The sequence below is a fragment of the Mirounga angustirostris genome, unplaced genomic scaffold, assembly GCF_029215605.1.
Source record: "Mirounga angustirostris isolate CCGP_5_RB_7025 unplaced genomic scaffold, mMirAng1.0.hap1 SCAF_1, whole genome shotgun sequence".
NCBI lineage: Eukaryota > Metazoa > Chordata > Mammalia > Carnivora > Phocidae > Mirounga > Mirounga angustirostris.
The window spans coordinates 109,293,851-109,312,510 of NW_026991709.1; the positions used below are offsets into that span (position 1 = coordinate 109,293,851).

The 18,660-nt window shown below is 36.7% G+C and overlaps 1 protein-coding gene across 21 annotated transcripts in view; it reads right to left on the reverse strand.

Annotated features, from left to right (window-relative positions):
- Positions 1-18,660, reverse strand: part of MBNL1 (muscleblind like splicing regulator 1) — a 179,709-nt gene that overhangs the window by 90,568 nt on the left and 70,481 nt on the right. The gene's annotated exons all lie outside the window — the stretch shown is intronic.

The window sequence follows — 18,660 nt, forward strand, 5'->3', positions numbered from 1 at the left end:
GACAAGCAGGTATCCTGGGAGAAGCTGAACACAGAGGAAAAAGGCCAATGTTTTCAAGAGGCAATAAGATTATAATTTTCTAAATCTCTCTTGGGAATATGTTCTGAGTATTACTCTGCCTTGAGTTTTATAGCAAGAGTCCGGTCTGACTGCAAATGAAGCCAAGGTAGGTACCGTAAAACAGGGATATTTTACCTAATGTCTGAACTCTCTTCTGGCTTTTTAATTTACCATGACTCACTGAAGCATTTGCTGTTTGCCATTGGATAGAAGAAGGAGCCTGGAGCACATGGGGAGCAGTCACATTCACCAACCGGTAGAGATCCCTAGAGCCATTGTTGTCTGGTACTCCATGCCTCTCTCAAGCCCCAGAACGGACATTTGGGGATTCTGTAATGCTGACCCCTTGGGGGATGGGCATGGACTGTTAGCACTGGCTGGCGTTAGCTGACTGGGGGCACCTCTTCTCAACTCCGTATTCAGTGACCTTATATTGATAGCTTGAAATTAGTCATGGGATTACAGAACTCAGCAAACAGATGAGCAAACTTGACAGATCCCCTCAGAGAGCAGGTTGTTAAACATTTACCAGCATACCCCTAGATCCAACCCATCTCAACAGTCAGAAACCAACAACACATCTCATGATAAATAGTAACTAAAAAAGCTCAGCAATCTGTTAGCAAGCAAATCAGTTTGGATTCCTCTTATAAATCAAATGATTTGAAATTTGCATTGTCATTTGTCCTGCTCAAGTGTCTAGATCAAAATATATATGCATATATAGATCCTGCTAACGTCAACTAAGAAAAAGCAAAAACCATTTCTTGCTTATACATGTCGTTGAAGTCAAATGATAGAACAGGTAGACAAGCTTAAATTGTGTTATTCTGGGGATACAAGGTTTTAATCTCTGGGGGAATAATCAATCTTTGTTCATAAGTATAAAATATGGTTTTTGAGATTCAAGTAGTTTTCCCCCACTTTTGAGCAACTGATCATCTTTCTATACCATATGTATGCATTTGTTTAAAAAACCAGATGATACCTTTTCTAATTTAGAGACGACCCAATGTGAATCACTCAATTCTTTTGATGGAAAGGACAGCTAAACTAGTGCTGCCTTATGCAATCCATATCAGAAAAGAAGTAAAATATGTTCTATCTGTATGAATAAAAGGAAACATAAAAGAAAAAAAAATGTCATCACATCATCTCAATCCATTCTCTTCACTCCTAAGAGCAAAGGAAAGACACCTATTTATCAAGAAGAAAACTAATTGCACGTGGATATTTCAAAGTGAATGAGACACATATTTTTTTCAATAGCTTTTGTGGTCTTTTCTATCCTTTATTCTAATGAGTCACTTAAATCGCAAAAAAATTTTCAACTCTACTTTTCTCCTCAATCATTTGTCTTCCCTACCCCCACCCCTATAAATCAGGCATAAAACAATGCTCAAGAAGCTGGTGAATGAACATTATACTCACAATCTTCATCAAAACATCTGTTTAAATGTGAATAAATGAGAAGTATCTTTAATCAAATATATCAGTGATCAAAAACACTGACATATTTGTAAGTAGTGAATTAATTTGTATATGACTTAATTTTTTTACAGTTTTTATTTAAATTCTAATTAGTTAACATACAGTGTAATATTAGTTTCAGGTGTAGAATTTAGTGATTCATCACTCACATACAACACCCAGTGCTCATCACAATATATACTTGCATATGACTTTAAAGCTCCTTGAATCACAATCTGTCTTTAAAGTTTAATAATTCTCCTTTATACATATTTTGACTCTCATGGGCTGCCAGAAGCTATTCTCAATGATATGGCATACGAAGTTAAATATTCTAAGTTAACAAATTCTTTTTTTTCTTAAATACAGCCTACAAAAATACTCGTTCCTTAATTTACACACATACAAACACACCTCTTTAAGAAGAAAACTAATTGAACATGGACAACTTTTTTTTTTAACTTCTCAAGTGTTTTCTGTTTCATGGATCCTGTGGACCCCCAAGTTTCTAATTCCAATATGCGTTCTCTTTGTTCTTCTGCCATGATCCATACGTACCCTAACACAGGCCAACCTTATTTCTGACTCTTTGCGTCTCATTGCTTTGATCATTTTATGTTATCTCGTTGAAGTTTAGATTCCCCTGATCAGTAACGTTACTCTTTCAAATGTCAGTCTACAATCAGGATCCTATGGGAATTGTAACATAAAGAAGCAAGAATAAGATGGTTAAATGAGACACCATTTGAGATTCTCTGACATTGTTTTCTACGTATCCTTCCTCCTGTTCCACACCCTGCCCCCAAATTAAACCACCACACATCCTCCCAGAACCCTAGTTATCATGTTACTGCAACACAAGTAGTCTTGAAGTATTCCTCCCATATGCGTGCAGGGGGGCTCCCCTGCTCCTACTAGACTCCCTCTCAGGGATGGAATCTAGCACCAAAGACAGAGTGTGGAAACTACCACTGCTTACGTTTACATAACACATTATTATTTTCTATAATCCCCACAACAGCCATTGGGAGTCATCCAAGCAGATGCTACTAACTTATTGTAGAGGTAAGGAAACCAGCTTTGAGATGTGAAATGTCTGGCCAAGGATCACATCTTTAATGAATAGCAGTGGTCTTAACTATAATCAGGTCTGCTGAGAATTGACCAGCCTCCTTCCTGTGTCACTTTTAAGGATAGTAAATAATATAACTAATCTCGGCTACCACTCCTGAGAGCCTCTGTGGGCAAAGTACTGTACTGGGCTCTCTACAATCATATTCTTCCAGCAGCTTGGAAAAATAGACAAGGTATACTTCGTAATGCAGGACTGCATGATCTTTGCTTAGAAAACATGGAAAGTGAAGCCCCAAAGGCACAACAATAGTAAATGGTGAATTTGGGGTTAGAACTCAGGTCTTCTCATTCCTTGGCTGTCTCCCTACCATAGGACTCTATATTTGGGACTATACACATGGTAATATCACAGGAGAAATGTAGGACTTTGTGTTAAAATATATTTGGGGAACTGTATGCACACACACAACACACACACACACATACACATACCTTCTTTGGATTAGACAACAAAAATAACTGCATTGTTATAATTTTAAAAACTAAAAAAAAATCATTTCTATAATAAAGTTAATGTTCTGAAAAGTATAGTGACATTATTTTATTCCACATAATAATTTCAACTTTTCCAGGTAGCACAGACTTTAAAACATATGCCCTGTTAGAGGGTTCCACTTCTCCTAGAGCAGATATCATGAACAGTTGAACTTCTGATCCTTAAAAATTACAGAAGAAAAGGGAGCGGTATCTGTATAGTATCTAAAACTAGGACACCTTTTAAAGGTGTCCTTTGTCAGGCAAACCCGGGTTACTAAGTAGTTTTCTTGCCACTCTGCACATTCAAGGATTGAGCTGTTTCTTTTAAGGAGCAGATACTGGTCAAGCTATTTTATAAAGGGGTGGCAGGCTGAAGTCACAATGGTTTCCTACTGCAGGGGCACAAAAGTGAGAAGGACACTAATCAATCTCAGAAAAGAACAGAGTAATAAATTCTTTGGCCAGTATTTATATATAAAAAGTATGCTGGAATACCTGCTTATTTTAGTCTGAGTCTATACAAATTGTATCTGAGCATAATAAAACATAAATTAGGGAGACTCTTGTCTTTCTTAGCACACATCTTAATGAATCAGAAAGAGGTTTCACAAAACCATGAAAACAGACACTTGTCTCATGATTATCACCAACCCATGCTGCTCTGTGGCACTAGATTATAGGGTTGTGTCACCAATGGGGGCAAAAAGTCTTTCCACTTCACACCATTCTGGAGTTCTTGCTTCTTCCCATGAGAAACAAAGTGTCATGAAATTGAGGCCCGAAGCAATTTTGTATATACTTAGGGGGTAAAAAAAAAAGGCAGGCAGGTTCTTTTCTTCTTTGTGCTTGAGTGAGCCGCAGAGTCATAATGGCCACTCCTATTATCGCTGTTCATCAATTCACTTTGGCAACAAGTGCTGTGTTAAAGGGACCAGCTCCATGGCGACTCCCTCATATTCTGAGATGACTCAAGCCCAACACATGGCAAAAATACATGACATCTTGTGCTGCTTCTCCACTCTGTGCTCTGGATAAAACTATTGGGATACTACAATCAGCTAGAAACAGATTAAATAATTCTTGGAAACAAAGTCACATTTAGTGGCTAATTTTCAGGTTAAATTGGTTTGGAAATACCCATTCTTTCATAGAACAATAGGGGAATACTTATTTTCAGCATCTGAGTCTATATTTTGGGCAGTATCTCATAATACAGTTCACCTAGCAGTATCACATCCTCTGCTCGCTAATCAATGATTGCATTTTTCTAACTGGATGCTCACTGGACAATGAAAGAAAATAAAATCTGGAAGAAAAGGTTAATTCTATAATCTCGTAAGACTTTAGTGTCCTAAAACTTCGATATATCTTAAATAATGTACACTTAAATATTTTGTGCTAAAGCTAAAAAGGAAATTTAGTCTCAATTTCCAGGATTATCAGATGCAGAGTAATAAGCCAAAGTTTAAAATATTTTGCTTCCTTTTATTCAATCAATGTTAAATTATTTTCACTCTGTAACTTATTTTAAAAATTTAAAAATTTATGCCCTAATTACATAATCCTTGGGGTTTAAATCTGCAGAGCAAAATGAAAAGTGGATATATATACAAACTCATTTAATCCTCAAAGCAATACTACAAAATAGGTCATGTTATTGTTCGGTTCCTTGATGGAGTATGTGAACCAAAGGAAACTGGGCTCCGAAGTCTTAGCACCAAGCCCTGATGCTATTTTGTCTCTCAGATACTTGGGCAGAGATTATCGTTCTTTGTTCTGTCTTGTTTTGTTTTATGTACATACTTTCAATTAGTTATCTGCTCATTACTCACTTGATAAACATGTTCTGGGCACCTGAGTAAGTGCCAGGCTCTAGAGGAATAATGACGAATAATACACAAGGTATGCCTCTTAGTATAATGTTCCCAGTCTGGGGAGGACAGCAGACTTTCGATGAAATACTTAAATTCTACTGACAAAACTGCTGAAATGAGAGGTAAAAACTCCTAGAGAAGCAAAGGTTTGGGGATAGTCATTTAAAACTCTGAATCTCAAGTCCCTCAACTGTAAAAAAGGCATAAATACCAAGTGTTAATCCTGAAGAAAATAACTGTAAAACCATGTCAACTTGATATTAACCTCTTTTACACAGTATAAATAAGCTCAGTTTCACTCTATAAATGATGGGCTTGGGAGCAGACGTTTATTTTTCACATGGTAAAAGACGTAAAATTACAGTGAAGTAATTAAGACTTTAAAACTCCAATTTAGGAGATTTGCTTTATAATCTTTAAGAATAAAGGGAACTTGAGTACAGAATTTAGCTATAGAAAAATTGTACAGTCCTTTCATTAATCTGTATGATCTTCACCTGAATCTATACCTGAAGTACTTGCTTTAATAGCAAAACAATGACTGTAATCCAACCATTTAAAACATGAAAAATTTAATCCACTTATCATTAAAGCCTCATATTGTACAGACTGGGGAAAGATACTATGAATAAAAGCTATTGTGCATTCCTCAGTCAGCTGCCTCTCAATTATGCTTTTTATCTACATCTCTCTCATTAAATGAATCCACATCTAGGCATCTAGGTAGCAACCAAATTACTTCTTTCATTCAAATTGAGGGACTAAGTTTTAATTTTAAAAGATCCGTTGTGTCAGCCTAAGGCAGTTAAAAATTTATGTTCACACTGATTTCTCATCTTCTCCAACACTTCCTATCTATGTAGCATAGGCCAGGTACTCTTAATACTGAGAGGGCTAGGATGGGTGGGCTGCAGAGATCTCATAAACCCGTGAACTTGCCTGCCAGATTTCAGGGTTAAGTGCTCATACGCACTCCATTTCAGAACTTCTACCAGGTTCTCAAAATGAACCATAAGCTAAAAAAATGAGGATGTATTCGGATAGACTCTTCCTCAGGAATTAATACACAGGAGATATAACAAGGACTCAATAAGTAAAAAGCTATGGAATTAATATTTTCCACTTGAATTCACCTAGAGGTATCTACCTCTTATCCATCTACTTGTCCCATCATGCCTTCCAAAAAATAGGAAGATAAAAGACAAAGCAAAACACATAGTGGCTTGGTCAATGTCTATGCACTGTTCTGTGTAAGTACCCTGGAAACTTCCTTTTCTAGCTTCTGTTGTGATTAAGTTGGTGTCACATAGCTAATTCTAGCCCAGGGACCCTGAGCTAGTTTAACCTCTGAGATGAGTAGAAGCCAATGTTTTCCCCCCATCTCACTCTGTCAGAGCTTCAGCTACCTCGGAAGTCACATGTTGGAGGAAAATGGAGCAAACTTATATCCCAGAGTCACTGGATAGAGGAGAGCACCACTGAGTTTACAAGAGCAAGAAATAAATCTTTGCTGGAATTAGCCACCGAAACTGGTGGGAGGAGTGGAGGTAGTGGTTGTTACCAATATCAGCCTATCCTGACATCCTCAAATTGAAGATAAAAAAAAAAAAAAAATACATCAGTTTAAATCTGTTTGTGCATTAATTTAAAAAGCTGTTTATTGCGAGTGTTATTTCTGTATTTTTATAAACTATTCATTACAAGCTAGACTTAAACTAGTTTATTTAGTGACATACCACATAATCAAAAAAGTTTATGTCCATGCACCTCCCTAATAAATAAGGATAAAACCTAGCTTAATGTCCAAATCAAAACAGATATGTGTCCATGTAGTCATCCAAGCAACAGTAGAGAGCACTCATACAACGGTGCCAGCCACAGTAGACATAGAGCTAAGGGTGACAGTCCTGCTACATCCCAGAGGACTCAAATCAGTAAACAATTACAGTAGGAACCAGTGTGGGGTGCTATGGGGACAGCGCCCACACATGGAAACAAAAGGACCAAGGGAGATTCCCCAAAGGAACTGTCACTGGTATTGAGTCTAGAAGGACAGTTAGTAGTTAATTAAGAAGGGTGGCAAAGATTTTTCATGAGAAGGTAGAAAGATGAGAAAGCACAAATGTGAGACAGTGAGATGTGTGTATAAAAAACTGCAGGGAGGCTGGAGAGGAGAGTCTAAACTGAAGGGTGTTTCGGCGTCGCTCTGAAGAGGGGGGCCAGGGCAAAATGGCGCTTCAATTTAAAATCCCAATGTAATTAAAGGACCTTCTCATGCTTTCCTGGGCACTTCCAGGAGACAATAAGATGTTTGTGCAACTGCATGATGGTCACGATCAATCAGTGCTTTAAAAGATTTTGGATAATAATAATAATACAAAAAGATGAATATATGAAAATTGCCATTAACCACATTTTACTCATTTAGATATACTGTCTCACCCTTCAATTTTTCCTTCTTCACTTATCTTGAAGAGAAAGAAAATGAAATATTTTCAGGAGGAATTATAATCAAGTGGCTTACATTATAAACTTTAGAGTTTTACATAATTTAGAAATTTAAACAGATATAATATCTTACTTTCAGTATAATATTGAGTCTAAAACCATGAGAATGGTAGCCAGTTCATAATCTCTCTGTGTCTATGGAGCTCTACTTAGAAAAAAAATGGATCACTGATCATTTATGTGAAAGGTAAAGAAAGTGGATTAGTAATAACCACAAAACAAATAGTAACACACTATAAACAGAAACATTTACTCTATTTTTGCTAAATGGGAGGCAGAGACAATCTTTAATTTTTTGCTTCTGCTTAGAATTATTTTTGCTAATAAAGAATCAAAAAACATAATTCAACAATTCTAAATAAGGGATTTATGCCTAGAGTGTGGGTCAGACCAAAGTTAAAGAGTAAACCTAACCTTATTTGGTTCATATAAACAGCGGTATAAACCACAGCACTTAAGCAAACATTTGCTTTGCAAATTTTTTTTCTTTTCATGATTGTTTTTCAGTCAAATGTTTCCACTTTCTACAATAAAGTTTGGTTAAAAATTTCATCTGGCTTTGGAAGTATCCACTTTTGAGCTCCAAGTTACATTTTGTTATGTTGTAACTTTCTTAACCAGGAAAAAATAAAGTCTGATGTAATAACCTGTCCCATTCTTTTGAAATTAAGAATTTGTTTTAGAAACAGTTTTTGAGGTTCACAAAGATAGCTAATTATAGCCTTCAGCCTTGTACTTTGACGGACAGGCCAGGCCGCAAGACCCTTCCCCTGAGATAGCACTGGCTTGTGGGGTTACTGAAATACATTAGCGGATCACATAGAAAGGGATCACAGTAAACAATGTATAAACATGGATAAAACATGCTTCCACCCTCACAGAATGAACAGTCAAGGTAAGAAGTTAAACTAATGGATTTAAAAAGCAATGTACAAAAAAGTGTAAACATAAGGCAGTGAGCTACCCACACAGCAAACAACATGGAACTAAAGATACAGAGGAGCACCTTCTTCAATCTGACTCTCAGGAAGTGTTCGGTTCATCTTGCTGCCTAAAGTCAGCCTCTCTCTCCATTTTTTTTTTTTTTTTGACCCCTTCTCAACGTCTCTGACATATGGTGCCCTCCGTTATCCCTACTTTAAGGAATCTTCATTCTTTTCTTCTCCACTGACTCCTGTACCTTCCTTCAGTAGAAAACAAACAAACAAAAAAACATGTTTCCATTGGAGGAACACCTCTAGCCTTCTACAACAACTTTTTCTCTTCTGCTGATTTCTCCAGCTGACACCCACTTCTTCTCTTCTTTTTGTTACTGAATTTCTTTATAGAGTTGTCTAAACTTGTTGAGTCCTCATACATATCTTCTTACTAGTGACTCATCTTCTTGGAATCTGGTTTGAGCTGAAGAGTCTACCTCCTACCTCCTCCCTTCCAATTCGACTCAAAGTGCTCTCTTAAAGGTTACTGCTGTCCTTTTCACTGCCGGTCAGTGACCTTTTTTTCATTTCTTGTCCTATCTGTAGCATCTGCACCCTTAACTACTTCCTTCTTTTCTCTTTGGCCTTTCTTGTTCCCTCTCACTTTCTTTAGCTTCTCTCCTTTCCGACTGCTGATTAGAGAGAGATGCACTAAGATTTGTCTCTACATCCCTTCTTCTCCCCATCCATTGTCTCTCTGAATATAATACAGCACTAACCTGGGACAGCACTATCAGTGCTAGAGTGGCTTTCAGATGCTTTCTCTGTAAAGTCAACTACCCAACCAAATCAGTGATCTACTCCTGCTTACTCTCTCTCCACAGAAAGAGAACACGTCAATTCTAACACCTATATTTCTTACACTGGCAAACGGCAATGCCCCATCCCTGATCACCCAAACTATAAACCTCAAGGTCCTTCTCAGCTAACTTTCCTAGCTTTCCTGTTGAGAAATGAGGAATAAAACAGTAGCACAGTACAAAACATTTACTGTGCACACTTTTTAAGTCCTATTTTTTTCAAAGCATCACACGAATTTTCCTGAAATATCTTTGAGTGGGCTATATGATTTTATTGTTCAAGATGGACTACTATGAAGTAGGAATTAAATAATTTCCTATTATTAGGATGACTAATAGATTAGTCAGAAATGATATTCAGCTTTTCTAGTTCAGTAATTGCCTCAAGGCTTTGTAGCAATAGTAAAAACTTTCTACAGGAAAGTTCAGATAAAATCAAAAGCTAGTGTTTTGATAAGCTGTTCATTCAGAAGTGCAAGTTTCCATTCTTTTTCATTTCTTTTTCTAATTTTTTTTTATCTTTTCATTTCTTAACATGCCATAGATATAATGTTACATTAAGCGATTCACTTACAAAATAATAAGAAACAAGTTTTCAGTTGTTCTGCTTGCTCAAGAAAGCCACTGATGTTTGCATTTTTCTTAAATATTGTTTATGTACTTTTCCAAACTATGAAACAAGACACTGTAGGTAACACAAGTCAAAAACTAGCCCTATAAATTAGTACCAAGATAAATAAATGCAACAGCTAGCAATAATTACATGGTAAGCCCTGAAGAACTGTTATTCAAGTATTTTCAAATGTCTACAGTGTGTGTTTACATAAGTACTCTATTTAGCACAAGGGATACATTCCAGGGGAATGAGCCCCATGAGAGGGCATGATAGCCAGTACTTGGGCTGATGAGAGCTTGCTTCACTGTCGGCAAAGGCTCTTCCTTTCTCTTCAGATTCCCACCTCGTTTCTGTTCCCAGGCTGTGGTAAGGTTTATTATGCTCTCCATAATGTCCCCAGACTTCCAAAAAAGCCTCATTTCCATATTAATATTTAACCTGTTTCCTCAAACCTTTTCTCCAGCAGTTAAAAACCTGCCATGACAGTTGTGGTGCTTTTTTTATAGTGCTTTTTTTATACAGCAAAGACATCCAACGTACTTTTGGGTGTTGCGCGGCTGGCTGAAGTCCAAAACTATGTAGTGTGTGGTGTTCCTTTAACGACAATTGCCATAAAATCCAAATGAAAACAGGGATGGAAAATAAAATACACTAAATTCTTTGAAACCACTGTAATTTTCTTAATTCATTTCTGTTTATTTTATTTAGAATGCGATTACATGGATCAATGTTTATTTTTAGAATAGTACTAACTGCCCTTTTGCTTAAGGTTTGTGTTTTCTCATCTACAGATTCCCCAAAGCTCTGTAAGTGGAGGGTAATTCAACCTACAAAAACAGTATCTTATAACCTAGGAAGTTCTCATCCTACTGTAACAACTGGCTGTTACCACAGGAGAAAATGAGGAATTTCACCCAGTTTCTTTCAGTGAATTCTTGGTAGTATTTTAAAATAACTCTTTTTTCCTAAAAATAATAAATAAGAAGAATGTGTTACTACTAAACTTATCCATTCATTCATCCACTCACTCTTTAATTTTCACCAACACACACTCATTTATTCAATAAATACACACTAGCTTATCCAGCTCTTTGGTGAAATAATATACTTTGTTGATACAGCAAGTTCTATATTCTCTAGTGTTAAAAATACATTTTCTCCTTAGGGGAAGGTGCTTGTTTTCTGTACCTTTTCTTTCTTCCCATTACATGCATTTTCTCTCTTGGAAAATTCTTTGGGGCAACAGAAATCCATTTCATAACTGTAGAATAAATTTTAAATGTGACCTCGACTTTTACAATTTATGGCTTATCTTGAAGGAAAAGAAGAGTCTGGACTCTCCCCCACCCCCAACACCACTTTTGTTTCAAACAGATTAAAATTTATATCACCAATTATATTATAAAAACAATAATTATACTTTCAACTTTAGTGTTCATGAGTGATACACAGGTGTGTCATCAGTGGGCAGCATTCTGGAAAAGGCTTACTTCTCACAGTTTACTTTTACAACTTGGATTGACAGGGCTTTTCAGATAAATGAATTATTTCACAAACAAGATAAAGCAGAGTTTTACAAAAGGTGCTGTGCTGTGCATTATCTCCATTAGATTTCATTACATCCAGGGAGGCAAAATGAGGGGTATGCTTCTGAGGACACATGATACAAAGTACCATGGTGATTAAATGCGGAACTGTCCCAGGAAACTCATTAACTGAGTCCAAGTCCAGCTCTCTGTCCACAGCCTTCTTACATGATTTTTACTCTTCTTTGCCATACAGCTCCTAACTCCATCAAAAGTGCCACAAACATTATAAAGCTCAAGTAGAAACGGACCCAATTCCATAAGAATCGGTGGATTTGAGAGGTAGAAAATGGCCCATGTTAAGCCTTAAACATGAAATCTAACTTTAAAATATCTTTTGAATGGAAAAGTATAACTTAAAAGTAATTAAAGGATAGTTGTAAATCAATTTGAGATTCTGTTAATAAAAATAAAGTGTCAATTCAATTCATATTTTTTAAGTAATTTACTTTCAATCTGTTACTTTTAAATCCACTAAAGACATTAAAAAAAATTTTGGGGGGGCGCCTGGGTGGCTCAGTCATTAAGCGTCTGCCTTCGGCTCAGGTCATGATCCCGAGGTCCTGGGATTGAGCCTGCCATCAGGCTCCTGGCTCGGCGCGAAGCCTGCTTCTCCCTCTCCCACTCCCCCTGCTTGTGTTCCCTCTCTCGCTGTGTCTCTCTCTGTCAAATAAATAAATAAAATCTTAAAAACAAAACAAAACAAAACAATTTTGGTTCTCTAATGAACCTAAAATCAAACTTTCCTCTGAGTTGAGATGTCCTGTTTAAAGGGCTCTATTTCCACGCAGCAATCTTACTATGATACCGTTAGGTACTCCTTTGTTATGTGGGAGTTTATTAAACGTTTGTTTGCAAATATATCAACACAGTTTCAAAATGAATATTACATAAAAGAAAGTATAAGCTCAATCCCTCAATCCTGGACTCTGAAAGTAAAAACAGATGACTTATTTTCTTAAAGTAATTTTATTTAGGTATTTGGTGTAGGGTCTAAGACAGAGTATCACCACAACTATTGTGATCATTAGTACAAGAGAGGTTTCCAGATAGGAAATCAAGAATGGTGACAATGACCAAACACTGCTCACTTTCTTAGAGCACTCCCCCTCTTCGCGCTGACCCTTTTATTTCCAATGACAAAACTCTCCTCGAGGAGAGACTGCACTGTTGTGATTTGTACCACTTCCCATCATGTTTTTTAAAAGGGTAAAACAACAGATTAGAACTGCTAAGAACATATCCCAGGCAAGGTTGGGAAGAGAAAAACTGGTACTCAGTTATCTTGGTTATTTCATGTGTACAGGACTTCACAAGGAGTTGAATTTTTGCTAGTTATTACATACTGCTTCAGTAACATCTCTAACTTACTACCTAATTAAAACTCACAAGATGAATGGCTGAGATAAACTAAAACCAGGCATCAGGAAATAACAGGAAAGAAAAGAAAAGCACTACGGGGGTGTTTCCACACACAGAGAGTATGCTCAACCCTCTAGAATTCAGGGACACAAGGCCATAAAAGCAAATGATTAGAAAGGACTATAGGGAGTTAACATGCAATTGCTGTTCTGGTGTAAATCTTTTATGGTAAAAGCAAAAGCCTGTGTGTGTGTGCATTTCCGTCTCTACACACGTAGAGAGAGAGAGAGTGGGAAGAGAAGGAGAACAAGAGGAAGGGGCCAAGTTTACAGTCACACTGGAAAAGAAAAACACAGAAAGGCCCCACTTTCTACAATATAAGGTATATCTGTTGGTGGTGATTTTGCCACTTCAAACTCAATTTTTTGTTTACCTTCACATTAATGGGTATTTTGCAAAGCAAAAAAAAAAATTTTTTTTTTAAAGATTTTATTTATTTATTTGACAGAGAGAGACATGGCGAGAGAGGGAATACAAGCAGGGGGAATGGGAGAGGGAGAGGCAGGCTTCCCGTGGAACAGGGAGCCCGATGCGGGACTCGATCCCAGGACCCTGGGATCATGACCTGAGCCGAAGGCAGACGCTTAACGACTGAGCCACCCAGGCACCCCAAAGCAAAAATTTTTAAATGTGCAATGACTTAGCACGTGATTTAAGAGTTTGCTCTCGAGATACTAGGGAAGTTCCACACTATCTTAATATTATAGAAGCACTACTGTAACATATGGTCTTTTTCAAATTAAGGAGACACAAATGTTTGCAGAAACATTTGGTGTGATTTTTAACTCTCAGTTGAAGTTTTCTAAACAACTGTCCTTCAGGTGCCAGCACACAATATCCTGGCCTTGACGGCAAGGAGCTAATGTGTCTGCCACATACTATACCAACTAACAGGAATACCTAAAAACACCTTTACGGCAACTTAAGTATCAACAAAAACGGTTAGGTTTAACACTAAGCATAGTTAATTTTCTTCTTTTTAGTGTGTTTCATGTTTTTAATACAGACTTTGATGGAAAGATGCTTTCATCTTATTATTTGGGGAAATCTACATCAAAAGAGGAATGAAATTTGTAATTAAAAAGCCTCAATGTTTTACAAATAGTCCCCCACAAATATTTCAAATTCTAGAATTACACTCTGACTTCCCACATCTGCATAAACTCTTCATTTTATGTCCATGTATTACAAATTATGTCACAATATTACATATTTAAGACCGTATTTTGATGATTTCTTTATGTAAGGATATATATATATATATATATATACACACACACACATATATAACGAAGATTTACAGATACATTTTTCCTCAAGTCCCTGGCACCAAAATTGAGTTTTAAAGTTAGAAATACCATTTTTAACTGTATGAAAAGCTAATGTACATGATTCTAATAGATTTCGATTTTTTAAATTCTTTTCTCTAAACTCTTGAAAAGTTTTAAAAACTTGCAATACTTTATTCCTACATTCATTAATCAGGCTACACTGACAGTCATTACAAAGACTAGGTACATTCAGCTCCCTGGTCCACCACAGGATCTGCCTTAACTCTTCCCTCCGTCCCTGAGGGAGCCCCAGGCGCCCTATGCTTCCTGCAGGGCAGCCCTGCTTTCCAATCCCTTTGGTGGCCACAATATCCTTAAATGAGTTCTTCTTTTACTTAATTATCAAGCATGCATCAAGTGCCCAATGTTTCCCAGACTCTACGGTAAAACACTGCAAACAAGTAGAATGAACGTCTCTGACTTCAGAAAGTCGAGAATCTAGGAAGGAAAGTCCCTCGTCTGACTAGTATTCAAGGCTAACCCTTGACACTCGACTTAGCCCAGGTTAACTCACTCTTCCCAGAACTAGAGCCCCAGCTGCTGGTCTAGGTTCTGCTTCAAAAAAGAAAGAATATAAGAATAATAATCCTACCATCTGCATAACCGGGACTATTCTCAACATCTAGTGACACTGATGCCAGTCCTTGACATCAACCCAGATTGAGAGAAGTTCACCTACCTTCTGGATGGTACTACTACCACTCCATATTTGGGTCAGTTCTGATCTTCAATGCCTTTTCCCCCTTTCTCTGCTGGCCTGCCACTAAGGTAAAATGTCTTTGACAGGGAAAGCGTACAGATTCTCTGAGAGAGGAATGACATCTAATGACCAAGATCCTATCTGTATCTAACACTGTATGGGTTCTGATTTTCACCAACCACGCATTTCATGCTGTGAACATACTTCATTTTTAAATAAATATTTACCTCTCTATCAATTATTAATAAAAGTCACTTATCGGAGGTGTTCTTTAATTTCTATCATCTACTGTCCACAATAATGCAGTACAATAGATACTATTATTAGCTTCATATACAGACGAAGAACTGTTTACGGGGTATGTATGGAATTTACCTAAAAACGCACTGTTTGCATGTGGCAGGGCTGAAATTCCAATCCTTGGGAGCTTTACCTCTAGAGTTGTCTCTAAACCACTGAACTATGCTACTTACCCCATCAGCATACATGACATTATGATTTATGCATCATAAAAGGTATGAGTCCATATGAGAAGAAGAGTCAGAGTTCAGAGACAGCATGAGTTTTTGCTTCATGGTTCCCCTTGTTGCTGTTGCGTATGGAAAACGTGTACGTATTCCTGTCTCATTTGGTTTTCCCGTCAGACAGACTTGGGTCTGAATTCTGACTCAATCACTTTCTAGTTGTGTGACCTTGGGAAAATCACGTAATAGCATCAACAATTTATTGGCTATTTTCTATATGCTAGCCTTATGTGCTAAGTGCTTGGCATACACGGTCTCATTAAATTAAATTAAATTAAATTAAATTAAATCTTCATAAAAACCCTGACAAGGAGATGATACTCTTCATATTTTAGAGCGTGTGAGACTACAACTGAGAGAGTAAGTAGACTTTCTTTCTAAGGTCAAAGAGCCAGTGAGTGAACAGTAGTCCAAGACTGAGTTGAAAAGAGTCTCAGGCAGAAGCATCTTGATGGCACTATGCCATGAAAATGTTAGGACTGAATTTGGGAACTAGCACTCATGGCCAGGGGTTACAACTAATTAGAACCTCTGCTCATTGTCCACCAGTCCAGACAGCTCTCATTCTCTCCAAGAAAGGACAGGAATACATGGGAAAGAGTAAACAGTGTGAACTGAGAGGTACCAGTCTTATGAGCTGAGTGATGGCAGAAATAAATACTCAAGGATCATTATGATGGGGATTAAGAACCTTATTTTGAGAACTAGGCTAGGACTGCTAAGACTTTCAGTGAACAAATACTTCATATTTTTTTCTAAAATAAGTGTTATAAATTCCTATCCCAAAAGTACTCCTGCTATTTTTCAAATTGAACTTCCTAAAAAAGAGCATTCAGAGTTAACATTCTTAGTTTTTCTCTTAGGTCCATATTGGGTCTTGAATCCAACTTGGGCATCATTCAAGGGGATTGGATTACAATTATACCTCCCAAAAAAATCACATTAAAGGAGCCTGGGAATGGCCCTATTAAATGATGATGGGTATCGAGTCAAGTCAGGGAGAATTTGGATTTTGAAGTAATAACTCTAAGTCAGACAACCAGAAAGCACTTAATTAATAAATATATCAAATAATTTCACATACGTATTCTAATTGTAGCACCAAGAATGTGCACTCTTTCCACTTTCATGATATCACAAATAAACAGACATCTTTAAAGATGCAAGCTGAGGGATTTTTCAACTTTGGAAACAATGGAAATCAATTAAAATTTTTTTGCTTAGAAACAGAAAATGAACTGCCTATATATACACAAAGATCTAATCTTTTCAATTTTAGGAATTTAAATTTTCAGAAACCTGTCAAACGTATGGGATAAACTGAAATAAATGGCATGCCAGAAGTTCAATACTCCCTTCAAACAAAAATATTTTAATGATTCTTCCACTGTACTTTTCAAAATCCTCAAATAAAGAAAGCCACACTAAACAAGGCAGAAATAAAAGGGCAATTCTAAAGGCCTCAATCAGGCTACACTGCAGAAGTGAGCCCATGTTTATCAGCCATGATCAGACACATTTGATACTGCAGAAAATCACTTTAATTCCTAGAATCTATTCACTGCCCTGCAGACACTAGCAGGATGGCCGCTCGAATGGACCGCAACTTCAGCAAACAGCATCGCGTAGAGGCAAGTGCGTGGGATTAGAATTCAGTGATTTGCATTCTGGTCTTGGCTCTGGGCTTAAAAACTGTGAATTAGCAGTCCTCTGCTTCCTTATCTGCAAAAGGGTCATTCCTTTGTTTATTCAATAGATTTTTTTCTATTCAGGTAGTGGCTGAGAGCTCCATGGCACCAATATTTTATATCATGCACCTTTTCTGTACGTCCTAAGAAAAGAAATCACTGAAGTCTAAATATTGCTGTACTGAGTTCAGCTTATGTGAAGTTACTTTGTCCCTTACATTAAACACAGTGGATACCACTAATTCATTATGTTCTGTCAAAGATATTTTAAGTAATTTTAAAGTTTTAAAATAATTTTGTAAATGCCTATAATAACATCAATCTATCACTCTAAATATTTAATTGTATTAAGTATATGATTAACATAATAAATAATCTACAACATAATATATTATGTAATATGACAATTATATATATTGTTTCAATTCTTGTCCTAGAGGAATATAAGAATTCTAAATAAACAGAAAAAGGGAAGTGCACTTCATAAGCCAACCTGAGAATAATGCAAACTCCTGGCTTGAGACTGTGCCTTACATTTTCAAAAACTGTAAACTCATTATAAATGTTAAGAATTAAAGCATTACAGTTTTCTTTTTCTGTTTTTACATATGAAATCAATTACCTAATTTAACACAGTAGAAAGCCTTCAAAACATTCCATTTACTTATACTTTTGAGGTCTAGAGGAAATAAAATTGGGATTTTTCAAGTGTAAATAAAATACTTCATTGCACATCTTTTAGTTTTAAAAATAAGCATCCTAAATAAGCACTATCAAAAAGTCTGATTCTTCGTTTTGTACAGCTGTTAGTGAACATTCTTCTTTTTCATTTTTAAAACCTCAGTTACATATTTAGTTATTGAAATGAAGGAGTTTCAGCGTGACAGCTAATAGCCTGGATTCCAACTACAGGGAATCAATTAACAGATTGAGTCCATATGGAAAAGAAAACAAAGGAGAAAAAAGAAGACATGAATGGAGAGTAAGGCCACTGAAGATCTCACACTAAAAGAGCTGCTTTAACCTCCCTTCCCAGATTAATGCTTATGAATGGAGGCAGGGTAAAGAATAAAGGGTTATAAATAATGCTGAAGAGATGATCTGTGTTGTTCACTCCAAGATGCTGCTGATCTCTCTCTCCCACCCACCCCCACACCCTTCATCCAGGTTATTTACACCCATATGGAGTGATTTTTTTTTTCCCAAAAAATTAGGGGCAGGGAATAATTCCCTTTTAAAAAAACAGAAATAAAGCCCTAAAAGAAAAACGAGTGCTACATTTAGAATGCTAAGCAGTGATTTTTGACAAAGGACAATAACGTACCCTTGCACTACCACGATCTGAGCAGCTCTTCCTATTCCTTTTGAATTAATTATGGCTTTAGAAATTTGGGTTTAAAGAATTTGAGGGTATAAAATTGAATGTTTCTGGTTTTGAACATTAACAGGTAAATAAAATACAGGCTTTGGAAACATAACTTCTGTTTTATTTT